We start from the raw sequence: 14,760 nt of genomic DNA, 5'->3' as shown, positions 1-14,760 counted from the left end.
CATTTTAATTTGACTTTGGCCAAAAACACTATATTCGCCAACTGTGAACAAATCTCATCCAACCACACCTAGGAAAGTCATAAAGAAAGAAAGACAACCAAGCTAAGCTGGTGATAAAATACTAGGGATGGGTTATTTTGCAAAAGTCATATAGAAGAAGATGGCAAGAACCAAGGATATGCCATAATATTCAGAAAGGTAGGGTCCAACCTCCATGGTCAGCAGTGGTCCTGAAACATAGTGTCAGTCCTGACCACCATTGCTCACCACATCTTGGTTTGTGTGAATTGGGCCCAGGGCCACTTCACTTTATGGGTAGTGACCAAGTCTCTAGGGATAGAAGAAGATGTAAGGAACTAAATATACCATGAACTAAACCCTAGATTGTATTAGGTAGAATTTAAATAGTTACAACAGGAAACTGCAAGCCTTTCACTTTTTGCCAACCAGCCATCGATTTACGTCCAGCGGCCTGAACTTAGGTCTGCAGAGTTAATGCAGAAAGCTATTAGTGACAGACAGACTCCCCAAGGAGAAAGCAGGGACAGTTTATTACCATCCCTGCCTTTCCAATAGCTGTATACACAGTGCTCAATGAATGCTTTGTATACACCTATGGAAGTCGTCTTGATGCAGCTTCCTCCCAGTCTAGCGGTCACCAAGTGCCAGGGAACGGCATGAGCCCCTGTGCCCTAGAGGACTCCGATCAGCTCTGCGGACTATGCTAGGAGGTTGTATTCCTCCGGTAACTGAAGATGATGTTTCAGGCCCAGGTATAGGGCAAACCTACATAAAAATATAATGGTACAATGTTCCCCAAAGGTTTATTATGACCTTATGGGGGAGCATAACGAAATCACAGTTTCTAGCCCAACTTCCCACAACATACATGTGTCGTCTATATAAAAATGTATGCAATGAAGAGGCAAAATTATAAAAAAAAAAAAAATTTTAGTAGCAGGTTTTTAGTAGTACATTTTTATATTTAAAAAAAAAAAAACTGAAAAATGTGAAACACAGACATGTTTATTCCCTTTTTTCATTTATTTGAATATTTTAAAAAAAACTTTAAAAAACCTGAAAAATAATAAAGATAAAAAAATAAAGCCCTATATTACTCGAATAAGCCAATAATATACCAAAAAACATGAACATGTGTCCAGTCGCTAACCAGAGTAAATGGCCTGATCATGAACTAGTTAAAGGGGTACTCTCATCTGGTATATTTAGGGCATAACCACCTATTTTGAAAATGGGGTCATCTAACTCCTGTCCATAGTAAGTGGTGAGGTGGCCATGCTCACATAGTTCTCTAGTTTCCCTTCTATGGGACCTCTGAGAATAGTCAAGCTGGAGAACTATTCTGGTGGTCCCATAGTAGGGACTGCACACAGCCACCTGTCCTCTCACTGTGGTCATGAGATAGTGGTTGTGTGACCAGCACTCTCAAGATAGATGCGGCTCCCAGAAGAGGGACCTACATTTATAGCATGTCATGTGGATAGGCCATAAATGGTCCAGACCGGAATACCCCTTAAAGACATCAGTTAAGTGCATTGAGAGCCCACCGAACCCCTTATTTATAGATTATCCATAAAAGTGACTATAATAGAGATCAAATACTAAAAATACTATGTTTGCCCTTGTTGTCTGCCATTAAACCTATAAGTATATACAGTATTTGGAAGAAAACCCGTACAAATACAGGAAGAACATAAAAGTCCTTGCACGTTGAGGGTAAGTTCACATGGAGTATTTTGGTCCGGAACTTGAGGCGGAGGCCGCCTCAGGTTCCGGGCCAAAAGCCAGGTAGCCGCGACTGAAAGCCGATGCACTGCACCGGCATCCAGACGCGCACTCTGCTCCGGATAAGGCCCAATGAATGGGCCTATTTCGGAGGAGGGAGTTTCTTCAGGCCGAATGGTGAGGTGGAACGGCCTGAAAAATGAGCACCTCGCTTCTCGGTTTGTTCCGGCTCCCGGAAAAAAGACCTGAGCGGCTCCCATTGATTTCAATGGGAGTCGTCTTTTTGGTCAGGATTTTGAGGTGGATATGGCCTCAAAATCCTGACCAAAATACTCCGTGTGAACTTATCCTGAGGCCGATTTATTATTGTTTGTTGCCAAAATTCTGGTACATTGTATTCTATTTTGCCCTTTTTTATATATTTTGCACCCAATAGCATGGGCCATGTTTCTATAGATTTTTGCCTAATTCACCTTTTTTTTCCAAAACACACTCCACGTCTAACTTGGCTTAAAAAAATTGCGCCAAAAATCCTTAGTGAACTCTATTGTCTTCCAATTAGAGAATTGCAACAAATTTATTAACCAATGTGACACAAAAACCACATGCTAAGGGGGCAACATGGTAGCCTTGCAGCGCTGAAGTCCTGGGTTCGAATCGTGCCAATGACAACATCTGCAAGGAGTTTGAATGTTTGAACCTGTGCTTGCATGGGTTTCCTCCCATGCTCCAAAGACATACATAGGGAAAAATGTGCATTGTGAGCACTATATGGGGCTACCAATCTACAAAAAAAAAAAAACTACACTAGAATAAAAAATAAGGCCAAATAGGTGACTTTGAAAAACACTCTCATGATATGGTCAGGTTCAAAGCCAAGACGTTAGTGCAACAAGGCAATAGTGCTGACCGCACTTGTTCATCTCTTAGTATTTGCTACATGCTGTGCACCATTTCTAAGTAACTACACCATTATTTCGGATGTATAAGACCAATCCCAGACCTCATTGTTCCCCTGTAGTCCACTGCAGCTGTTAGAAATTCAAGAATGTCCTTGTAACACTGCAGAGGGTAAAGTATCCCCAAAATCTTTAAAAGAGTATCCTAGTGGGAACTGATGCAAGTCATAAAGCTGATCCTGCAGTAACTGAATATGTTGTGAGGTCACTGATGTTTCCTCTATCACTCCACCATTCATCATAGGAGTTTTAACACAGAAAATGTCCTCGGTGCCAGTCATTGCCTGGATTTTATCTTGTGTCTGATATTTTTATCACTTTATACAGTACTAGCTGGTACCCGCGACTTCGTCTGCGGTGATTGTAGAAGTGGGTAAATACAGGCGTGGGTAAGGTTTTCGTAGTGTGTATAAGGTATGGGATATGAAATGTAACTTTGTATTTTGTTTTTGCTGTAATTCAGAGAATACATGAGACTTTTGTGTTGAAGTTACTTTGTATTTGAGCTGCTATATATACGGTGTTGTGAGAAACTTTACATAGTGACTTTGGGACAGAAGTATTTGAATTTAACCCTTTCCCGCCGATGGCATTTTTTGATTTTCGTTTTTGACTCCCCTCCTTCTAAACCCCATAACTTTTTTATTTCTCCGCTCCCAGAGTCATATGAGATCTTAATTTTTCCTGGGACAAATTTTTCTTCATGATGCCACCATTATTTATTCTATATAATATACTGGGAAGCAGGGAAAAAATTCAGAATGGGGTGGATTTGACGAAAAATTGCATTTCTGCGACTTTCTTACGGGCTTTGGTTTTACGGCGTTCACTGTGCAACCAAAATGACATGTCCCCTGTATTCTGTGTTTGGTTACGATTCCGGGGATACCAAATTTATATGGTTTTATTAACATTTTGACCCCTTAAAAAAATCCAAAACTGTGTTAAAAAATTATTTTTTGAAAAGTCGCCATATTTCGACAGCCGTATCTTTTTTATACGTGCGTGTACGGGGATGTATAGGGCGTCTTTTTTTGTGGGACTGGGTGTACTTTGTAGTTCTACCATTTTCGGGAAATGTCATTGCTTTGATCACTTTTTATTCAAATTTTTATCAGAATCAAAACAGTGAAAAAATGGCGGTTTGGCACTTTTGACCATTTTTCCCGCTACAGAATTTACCGAACAGGAAAAATATTTTGATAGCTTTGTAGAGCGGGCAATTTCGGACGTGGGGATACCTAATATGTATGTGTTTCACAGTTTTTAACTACTTTTATATGTGTTCTAGGGAAAGGGGGGTGATTTGAATTTTTAGTCCTTTTTATTTATTTTTTTATATTTTTTTTCCTTTTTTTAAAAAATTTTTTTTTGCATTTATTAGACCGCCTAGGGGTATTGACATGGGTGGGCGGTGTAGCGGATTGTCAGAGCGGTGGGGGTCAGCAAATATGGCTGCTCCGGAGCGTTAAAGAGAGCCTCCTGGAGTATCATTAAGGTGAGGGGCAAAGTGGTAAAGTATATGTATATGTAATTGTGTGGGGTTAGGGGCGAGGCTGTAGAGGGCAATATGAATTTTGTGGCTTTCTATGGTCCAAAGTGTGTGAGATTGCAGAGATGGTGATGTGAGTTTGGGTTTTGTAGGGGTCCTGGCACAAACGTATGTGCGCTATTGTGACGAAAACTAGCCTATTGTTTAATTGGGTGTATTAACTATGTTTGTGGAAAATTTCAGCCAAATCGGTGGAGCGGTTTTTCCGTGATTGAGGAACAAACATCCGAACATGCAAACATCCAAACACACAAACCCACAAACTCACAAACTTTCACATTTATAATATTAATAGGATGTGATGCAGTTATTTGGCTTCTATTAGTCAATTCACAGGCATGGAGGTCCGGGTTAAGGCTGAGGCTCCATGTTACGGCTTGTGTTGCAGATTTTTTTTGCATGTTTTCAAGCCAAAGTCAGGAGTGGATTTAACAGAAAGGGCTCGTTCACACGGGCACAGAGGGGGCGGATTATGGCGCAGAATCCACGTCATAATCCGCCCCTTCACAATGGTGGTCTATGGAGACCGCTCACGGAAAAAAGAAGCGCGCTGCCCTTTCTTCAGGCGGATTCCGCGACTCATTGAGCCGCGACATCCACCTCACGGCAGCAAACTCCGGACTAGGCTCATTCATTTTGGGCCTTCTCCAGGGCGGGAAGCTGCGACTGTCAGTCACTGCAAGCATATTTTGATTCCAATTTTGACGTGGCTTCCTGCATCAAAATCAAGACCAAAATACGCTATTCCGTCCCCGTGTGAACTAGGCCAAAGGAAACATATAAGCTTCCTTTATATTTTCCATTCTTATTCAAGCCACTGCCGACTTTGGCTCAAAAAAACTGGAACAAAATCTGCAACAAAAAACACTGTGTTTCCACAACGTGGATCCTTAGGGTAAGTTCACACAGGGTTTTTTGGTCAGGATTTTGAGGCTGTATCCGCCTCAAATTCCTGACCAAAAAGATGGCTCCCATTGAAATCAATGGAAGCCGGTCAGTTCTCTTTTCTGAGAGCCATTTCTTCCGGCTCCCAGAAAAAGAAGTGAGATGCTCAATCTTCAGGCTGATTCGGCCTGAAGACACTCCCTCCTCCGGACTAGGCCCATTCATTGGGCCTAATCCGGAGCTGAGTGCATGAATGGATGCTGGTGCAGTGCATTGGCATTCAGTCGCAGCTACCCGTTTTTTGGCCCAGAACCTGAGGCGGAGTTCCGAACCAAAAAACCCGGTGTGAACTTACCCTGCGCCTTACTATTTCTGCACCATTTCAACCAAATTATTTTTGCTTGAATGCATCAAAATTAAAATTAAAAATATAATTTGCTCTCCAATACAGACCATTGTGTCTCCATGATCGTAGACTACAAACAAGCCCTGCGCAGTCTGATCTTGCAGTCATGTTTTCTTCTATATGTCTTCTGCTTATTGCTACTGTACATTTAGAAAGTTAGTAAGAAGGAGGGGACAGACAGAAGAAAGTATAACTGCAGGATCAGACTACACAAGGCTTATATGGAGTCATGGAGGTACTTTGGTCCCCATTGGAGCTATAGGCATAAAATGATAGGACATTTTTAATGAAAACTATTTGCAAAATTATTTTTGGAAGAAATTGGGGAATTAAATGGTTGTACAGGTATACATAGTCTTTAAAGGGCTTAAGTAGAAAAATTTAAGGCCGGGTCCCCATGTAGTGTAAATGCTGCGTTTTGGCCGCAGTGGAAGTATCACAACAAAAACGTCAGTGTTTTACATTGCCTGCAAAGTGGATGGGATTCTGGCTAATCCCATCAACACATTGCAGAAAAAAGTCTGCAGCGGACATGTTACGATTCCAAAAACACTTGCGTTTTTGAAAATCGTAGCATTTCAATCATACCTATGGAAACACCGTGTAGGTGTAATAGAAGTAGAAAGTCCTTAGAGGAAAACCTTACAGATTTTCTGTGAAAAGTGCTGCGGAAAAAAACATGGTATTTTTCCCGTGGCATTTCCGCCGTGGGTAAATCGCAGCCTTTCCAGCCCATGGAGCCCCAGCCAAAAAGTCCATACAAACCCACAGACCCTATAGGCTATAATGGGGTCTGCCAGGTTTCTGCCCATCAACAAAGACTTTTCTCTCCACAGACCTGGCCCATTCCTGGATCTCCTCATACCTCACTGACCGCACATTCAGCGTCTCCCACTCGCACACCACCTCCTCACCTCGCCCTCTCTCTGTAGGTGTCCCCCAGGGCTCCGTCCTAGGACCCCTCCTGTTCTCCATCTACACCCTTGGCCTGGGCCAACTCATAGAATTTCATGGCTTTCAGTACCATTGTTATGCCGATGACACCCAAATCTACATCTCTGGACCAGACATTACCTCCCTGCTGACCAGAGTTCCAGATTGTTTAGTGGCTGTAGCCTCCTTCCTCTCCTCCCGCTTTCTCAAACTCAACATGGAGAAAACAGAGTTTATCATCTTCAGCCCATCCTGTATGGCCCCTCCACCTGACCCATCTATCAAAGTTAATGGAACCACAATTACCCCTGTCCCACAGGCCCGATGCCGTGGGGTAACCCTGGACTCTGACCTATCCTTCAAGCCACATATTCAAACCCTCAACACCTCCTGTCGCCTCCAGCTCAAGAACATCCACCGAATCCGCTCCTTCCTCACCCAGGAAACTACCAAGATGCTCGTCCAGGCCCTCATAATCTCCCGCCTAGACTACTGCAACACCCTTCTCCATGGACTCCCAGCTAACACCCTCGCCCCCCTCCAGTCCACCTTAAACTGCGCTGCTCGCTTAATCCACCTCACCCCCCGATCTTCATCGGCTGCTCCCCTCTGCCAGTCCCTCCACTGGCTACCTATAGCCCAGCGAATTGAGTTCAAGCTACTAACGCTAACATACAAAGCCATCCACACCCTGTCCCCTCCATATATCTCTGACCTAATCTCCCGCTACCTGCTCACACGTAACCTCAGATCCTCCAATGACCTCCTACTCCGCTCTACTCTCATCCGCTCCTCACACAACCATCTCCAAGATTTCTCTCGTGCATCCCCCATACTCTGGAACTCCTTACCAAGACACATAAGACTGATCCCCACAATCACAGGATTCAAGAAGGCCCTGAAGACTCACCTATTCAGGAAGGCCTACAACCTCCAATAACACTATCACCGCACCCCCATCTGTACAGTCTCCCCCTTTCCTTCTGTCTCTCCCCCCATAGACTGTAAGCCCTCGCGGGCAGGGCCCTCTACCTCACTGTGCCAGTCGGTCACTGTTAGTATTATATCTACCTGTATATTTTGTGTATTGTATGTAACCCCCAAATGTAAAGCACGATGGAATTAATGGTGCTATATAAATAAATAAATAATAATAATAATAATAATAATTAATAATAACATTTTTCAAGAGGATTCGGGGTTGGAAACCCCAAATGGAAAGGGAGCGCTGTGTGAATCCAGCCTTAGTCTAACTGTGTTACTACCTAAATATGCTTCACCCTGGAGACAGTCTCGCTTTAAGTAAATATCACTGCATTATAGGAGCTATAAAAAGAAACATAATTAGAATTAATTACATTTCATGAGCGAGAGGATTCCTTGTAATTTTATATTTACCTACAATGAACACTGAAAATAACATCAGAGATGTGTAGACAATGTACAAACAGCTAATGACAGTATACAGGAGACAACTTCAAGAAGTAAACATGTATACCAAAAAGAGTAATAAAAACCAACAAAGTTTTATTGTAGGGAATAGACAAGTCAGTGCCTATACAGTAGATGTGGTCGGTGCACATTGTGACATCCAGAAATGTGTATTTGCAAAAAGCTTTATTTGCTATTTTTGTGTTGTTGAATAATGTAGTTATTTAGCATCGACAAAACAACAATATCTTGATGTAAATCTGACAATTTTCTTAACACTCTTCCTCCCACGCTCTATATACAAAAGCATCTATGGAAAATTACAGGTTATGTGTTTATAGTTCTTTTTAATATACAAACAAGCACCAAATGTGATGTTCAAGGGTATATGTAAGATGGACAGACCTAGAATCTGCTGTGAACCTGCTGGAGAGATCCTAGGTCGGTCCATAATTTATTAGGGTATATCCATATGGGTGGGATTAAACCTGTAAGGAATCCACGGCAGTAAATCTGCCCCAAATCATGTGGAAATTCCAGTGCATTTGGTGAATAAAAAGCAGTAATTCTATGGCGTTACCTGTTACCATTCATTCACATCTGCATTGGTATTTTGTCCGGACAGTCCGGTGGAGCCTGCATGGAGACCCCTTGATCCGAATACTAAACGCAACTGCAAGCGGTGTGCCAGTGAAAGCACACGAACCCTATAGGCTATAATGGGGTTTGTGTGCTTGCCGCACACTGCTGCACAAATCATGCAGACAGGAAAGTAAATTGTGAAGTACATTCGTGTCCGCATGATCCCTGCGGAGATCTGGCGGCAAGCACACAGACCCCATTATATTCTATGGGGTCCGTGTGCTTTCACTGGCACACCGCTTGCAGTTGCGTTCAGTATTCCGTTCGGGGGGGTCTTCATGTGGACTCCCCAAACAGAATGCCAACGAAGATGTGAATGAGGCCTTAGGCCGGGTTCACACGATGTAATTTGGCACGTAATGTGGCACGTAGACGCCGCGGGAGGTTTTGCGGGCCGTATACGATCCCATTGTTTTCAATGGGAGCCGGTACCATATACGTGGCGCTATTTTGCATCTACGTGCCACAATATGTGCCAAATTACATCGTGTGAATCCGGCCTAAGTCGTGTGACCACTGCAGACTGTCATGTTTGCTGCAGCTGTCAAGTGTTATACTGACATGTCATCAGTGGCGTCTGGGAGGCAAAAATCAGCAAGGCATCATGGTCAGGACGGTAGCACCAGGGGATTGATAGGTGAATATATACTGCGTTTTTATTTTACACCTCTGCAGATTCTGCTGCATAGCCATAGATGATCTGCTGCAAAATCCACAACAGTTGGGTTTCATTGTACATTTTAACCCCCCTATAGACCTTAGGCTATATTCACATGACCAGAGCAGTATCCCCGCTGCACAATCCCATTAAAAATCTGCTCCATAGGTCAACGTCTGCATGGAAATTGCTCACTGTATGAGGACGAGACTTGTTAAAATCTCATCCATGTGGACGGTGCTATAGTTTGCTGTGGAGTTCCTTGGTGCAAATCTGCTTGGAAAATTTGCAGCATTTAGATCCCATATGGACTTACCCTTATTAGGCTCAAGCTCACATGGCATAAACTCTGCGCCAACAACCGTAGTATTTTACAGTTCATGCAAAGAGGATGGGAAAAATACGTGCAGTGAAAATGCTGCAGTTTCAAAAAAAAAACTTGCGTTTTTGGAAATCACAGTAGGTCAATTATACCTACAGAAACGCTGTCAGTTTCCCTATAGGTAGAATGAAAGCAGAAAGTCTGCAGATGAAGACTTTCTGTAAAAAGTTCTACAGATAAAACCACAATGCGTTTCCACCAGGTCTTTCCCACAGTGTTTTTTTCCGCAGCGGTTCGTTACATGGGGCCTTAGTCTAAGGAATATCGAGCACCTGCACAGGTGAGTTAGCAAACAAAGAGGTAAATGTCGAAAAAAGAAGATAAATTTGAAAATGGTCAAAACTGGACGGAGACATTAGGACCTCTGGTCGCAAGTGGATAGTAGTAGATAAAAAGGCTCCCAACACTATAGGGTTTAAATTTGCTTTGTCTAATTTTTAATAGTATTTAATGCAAGCAAAACATACAACTACGGTACTCTGCGATGTTTCGGACAGTCGGATTGCCTATCTTGAAGAAGAATAGCAAGATAAGAGCTAGGTAAGAGTAAGCCAAGTAGTAGTTCCTTATAGTTTTTTTTAGTATGGGGATTTCACCTTCTATGTATGCCACTAATGATGTTAACTAGGTTTAAGCTGAACAATATAGGGTCCTGATCAACTCCTCTGGTATATCGCTGACCCGATATTTCAGGCCAGCAACATGCCAGAAGTCATAGCAGGAGCCAAGAGCTGCCTGTTAATTCAAATGAATTGCCAGGCAGTGCATGCCTCCATCTCACCTCCATCTACCATTGTCTTTGTTTCCAGTGTTGTCATGAACAAAAACCTTGGACTGCTCTGGATAGGAACTGCAACGCCTATAGTGACAAATCCAAGTTTTGTTCGGGACTCGAAAACAGTGGAGTTTAAGTATGGAGGCCCCATGATGAGCACTTCCAACCTACCTTTGCCACGGAGCAACACACTGCCCCATCTGCTGGTGTGATGATCTTGGTGCCATTACTTAGGCAAACAGATCTGGCTGGATTTAACATCTGCATCTGGAGACTCCATCAGAGTATCTGTCTTAAGTCACCAGACCAAAAAGTTCTGCAAGCACAACTATTTTGTTCAGTGCTTTCAGTTAAACATAAACAACAAACACTCAAATGGGGTCCATTATAGTCAATGGGGTCCATCAGTGTCCGCTATTTTAGAGGTCCATTTCTCCGTTGTTTTGGAACAATGGAAACCATGATGTGAACCAGCCTCAGTGATGTGCAGGACATGTGCTGCATCTCATTAGAGATGAGCGAGTACTGTTCGGATCAGCCGATCCGAACAGCACGCTCCATAGAAATAAATGGATGCACCTGGTACTCCCGCTTTGACGGCGGCCGGCCGCCCAACCCCCGTGTGCCGGCTACGTCCATTCATTTCTATGCGAGCGTGCTGTTCGGATCGGCTGATCCGAACAGTACTCGCTCATCTCTACATCTCATGGCAGGGGTTCCAACTAGCAGGTTTCAGCAGGATAATGCTCACACATAACAAGGGTTTCCCAGGAATGTCTCCACAGGACTGAAACACTTCCTTGGTCTGTCTGGTCCCAAGATTTATGGAACATGCGGGCATGCCAACTTTAGCACCTATAAGTGTACAGGCCCAGCTGCAACACCTGTAGCCAAAAATTGCCACAGGATACAATATAGAAACTGTATACCTCCTTGCCCAGCTGTACCTCATCTTGTATCCAGGCTAAAGGTGTCCAAACAGAGTACTAGAGCAGGGGTCTCTCTATGAATAGTGGCAGCGTTCCTACTATCATATATCCCTGTACTGTGACACAGTGATATACAGGTATGTTAAATCCATTGGTGGGCAGAGTAAAAAGAACCAAAAATTCATAGCACAGCCATGCCACTCCTCTTATTAGCCAACCTATAATTCGGCCCTTTGGCCATTTTAATTTAACATATCTGTTTTGGCGCTGAAGTCACATGGTCCAATCACTGAAGAGCCAAGTCGAAATCAGTAGTGACTGTCAGCTTTTTATTGACTGGCCCACTTGAAGTACATATGGCAAGAGTTTGTACTACAGGATGATGTGCTAACTTTCTTTTTTTACGCCGCTCATCATCATTGATGGTCTCTCCAAATGGTTGAGACACCCATCAAGATTGCTTATATGGACGTGGAGTCCAGTCCTGGAGCGACAGATCCTCGGACAATATCATATAACGTCCATAATATGTCATTGGCCGCTTGTTATCCTAGCCTACAAGATCTGCTAATGCCCCTGTAGAGCCTCATATCCTAATATTCCCCCTTCCCTTTACTCGCAATCGCATTTTACTCCTGCGGCCTCTCATTTCCGCTTGTCACAAGCACGAAATCTGTACACACTTAGAAATAGTGGATAGTTTTCTGGCCTCAGGCAGTTCACAAAATCTGGCAGCAATTAATGTCCCCAAGGTCACTGAACTATATCCTGCCGCCTCTCCTCGCAGAAAGGGTAACCCAAACTATGTAGGTGGGGGGTCCACATTAACTCTTTCATGGTCATTTTTAACAGTTTCATATATAAACAATATGTTGCGGTTCTACAAGTATTCCATAGGAAGCACTATGTATGGTCACAGACAAGGAGGGACGTGTGCAAAAACTGTACAGAGGTTTCCTTGGAGTAAATCTGTAAATGATCTGGGGCGCAGTTTGTGCAGCGTTCTCATATCCAACAGGTTTCAGTTTTGGGGTGTGGTTCAATTCATTGCAAGCATGCAAAAAAATTTTGTTGCACACCTTATGATAGGTTCAGGGTCTGTTCATGTCTACATTCTTTAGTTCTGTTGTTCTGCTCCATCATAGTAGCGGCACAGCAATGATGGCAGCAAGGCCAGGTCCATGACATGGCTGACACAAATGCCGGATGATGGACCCATTAACTTTTACTGGGTCCTTTGGGTTTCCCTCATTTTACCAGGAAAAACAGCAAAGCAGGCAACATTCATGGAGGATTTTGCAACAGTGGCAACATACAAGTCTGCAATATTTTAGTGAATTTAGTCAAGTCCTTTAAATTTTGATTGTTAAAAATCCTATCGGCACAACGCTTTTCAACCTCCTAAGGGTATATTCACAAACAGCAGTTTTGCTAAGGAAATTTCTGCAACATGAAGAATGGGACATAGCAGAGATATTGGATGTGCTGCGTGTGAATATAAGCTAAGGCCCGCTTCACATCTGCGTTCAGTCCATTCCGCATGAAATATATGGAGAGAAAAGTCCTGCAAGTAGCATTTTTCACGCGGAAACCAAGTGGAAACCACACGGATCCCATTATGGTCTATGGGGTCCACAGGTCTTCTTAGGTAACCACTTTTTATGTGGATTAGGTTTCCATTCAGGGGCGTTTCCAAACGGAAATCCGAATGCAGATGTGAACCACAGGCCTTAGATCAGTGTTGGATTGGGGTTCCCAGGAACATCCTTCAACAACCTCTAGGAACTGGACCATAGTACCCTTTATATTTGGGTGTCTATGACTGGACCATTATTGTATTAGAGCCTCCTCTGGTATTCTGGTGGGCCAGTACGTTACTGCCATAGTTTTTGAAAGGAAACAGTTAACAGGGGTATGTCACGAAAATGATGAGATATGGAATAAATTCAGGATGGCTGAGATTACCACCGATCGTGAGAAGGGGAGCGTTTTACCCCCATTCTGAAGGCAGCAGTGCATTACTACTTTCAGCATCCCCATTGACGTGCATGGAGTAGGGGTGTGTATAGCAATTTATGAACTATCCTATAGATAGGTTATAAATATTTTTTGTGGCATAACCCCTTTGAAAGAATATTAGGAGAAAACCCTAAACAGCATTTCAATAGGCCACAACTTAGCAGGCCCCCGGATCACAGGCAACAAAAGGGTTAAGCCAAGTAGAGCGCAGGGATGTTAAACACATCTGGAACATAACAGAGCACCACATGGAAGAAATCCTATTCTTTACATTCACAGGCATTTCAGCACCCTGGTATAGCAGGGGGAGGGGCAGCAATGGAAAATCGATATTCTGCGAAAACCAAAATCATCCTGTCCTTTCAGACAGCTCAACGTGGGGAACGCCCTGAAGTCAGCTGGACTACAAGGCCCATAATGCACTGCAAAGCAAGCATGATAAGGCCTGGTGTTGTGCTAATAATGATATATCAGCAGATGCGGTATAGTAATACACCCCAAACTACAATGACAAGGCAAGAAATACACCACAAAGCGAGGATACAGAGTTTCGATAGCAAGAAATGGAATGTGCTTTATATTGGCAACAGTATGGACTATATACAGTGTGTTATATCCCTATAATACCATGCAGAGATAGATACAGTAATAGACCATACATACAGAAATGGATCATACCTGATATATACAGATCCTATCCTATATAATACACAAAGCATTAAAATCACATAATATCCATTTACATAGCATATGATATATCTAACATGTTATACTTGTTCTTCAGCATAAAAGATATTGGATATCTGCAGCCATAGCTATAAATATTTGATTTATATTGTTGTAGCTTGCGGTTGTATTTCCCAGCATGCCCCTGTACATGTGTGTACTCGGATGCCCATTTCTTATGATATCGGTGTGTTTTCTAGAGGTAGATGTGCGGCCTGTTATCTGGTAGGTAAATATCTGTCTGTGTTTTCCTTGTGAGGCCTTTGTCTGGTAGTCTGCCTAGGAAGGCCTTGTGTATCTGCACCATCCCTCCCTTCCTCTAGTCCCTAGGCTATAAGGGTGGGTACCACTTGTCTCCCAGCCTTAGCAGATACTCCGAGCCATCACTATCCTCAGCAGCCTCCTCGGGGGGTGCACTGGAGGGTCTGGGGGTGCACTCACCTCCTCTCGGACTGCGGTCCCTGTGTTTGAGGCTCTGGGCGGAGAGCGGCTGCTACAGTGACCTGCTGTATGATGCTGTGACATCAACTCAGATGATGCTGCTCATTAGGGTTGCAGTTGCCTTAGTAACCTAGGATGTGATACACGGAGGGAGGGAGGATGGATATGACTGGGAGGATGGATATGACTGGGAGGATGGATATGACTGGGAGGATGGATATGACTGGGAGGATGGGAAGTACCTTCACACACAGGCTTAACCCTTCTTACTGCCAG

The 14,760-nt window shown here is 43.4% G+C and overlaps 1 protein-coding gene across 1 annotated transcript in view; it reads right to left on the bottom strand.

Annotated features, from left to right (window-relative positions):
* Positions 1–14,648, bottom strand: part of AKAP6 (A-kinase anchoring protein 6) — a 175,902-nt gene extending 161,254 nt beyond the window's left edge. Inside the window, exon 1 of the mRNA XM_075282957.1 lies at positions 14,485–14,648. The gene's annotated coding sequence lies outside the window, so the exon portion shown is untranslated. The remainder of the gene's footprint in view (positions 1–14,484) is intronic.
* Positions 14,649–14,760: the final 112 nt, after the last annotated feature.

Source organism: Leptodactylus fuscus, chromosome 7, assembly GCF_031893055.1.
Source record: "Leptodactylus fuscus isolate aLepFus1 chromosome 7, aLepFus1.hap2, whole genome shotgun sequence".
NCBI lineage: Eukaryota > Metazoa > Chordata > Amphibia > Anura > Leptodactylidae > Leptodactylus > Leptodactylus fuscus.
The sequence above is the reverse complement of the archived record's forward strand: the minus strand, read 5'-3'. Positions and strand labels throughout refer to the sequence as shown.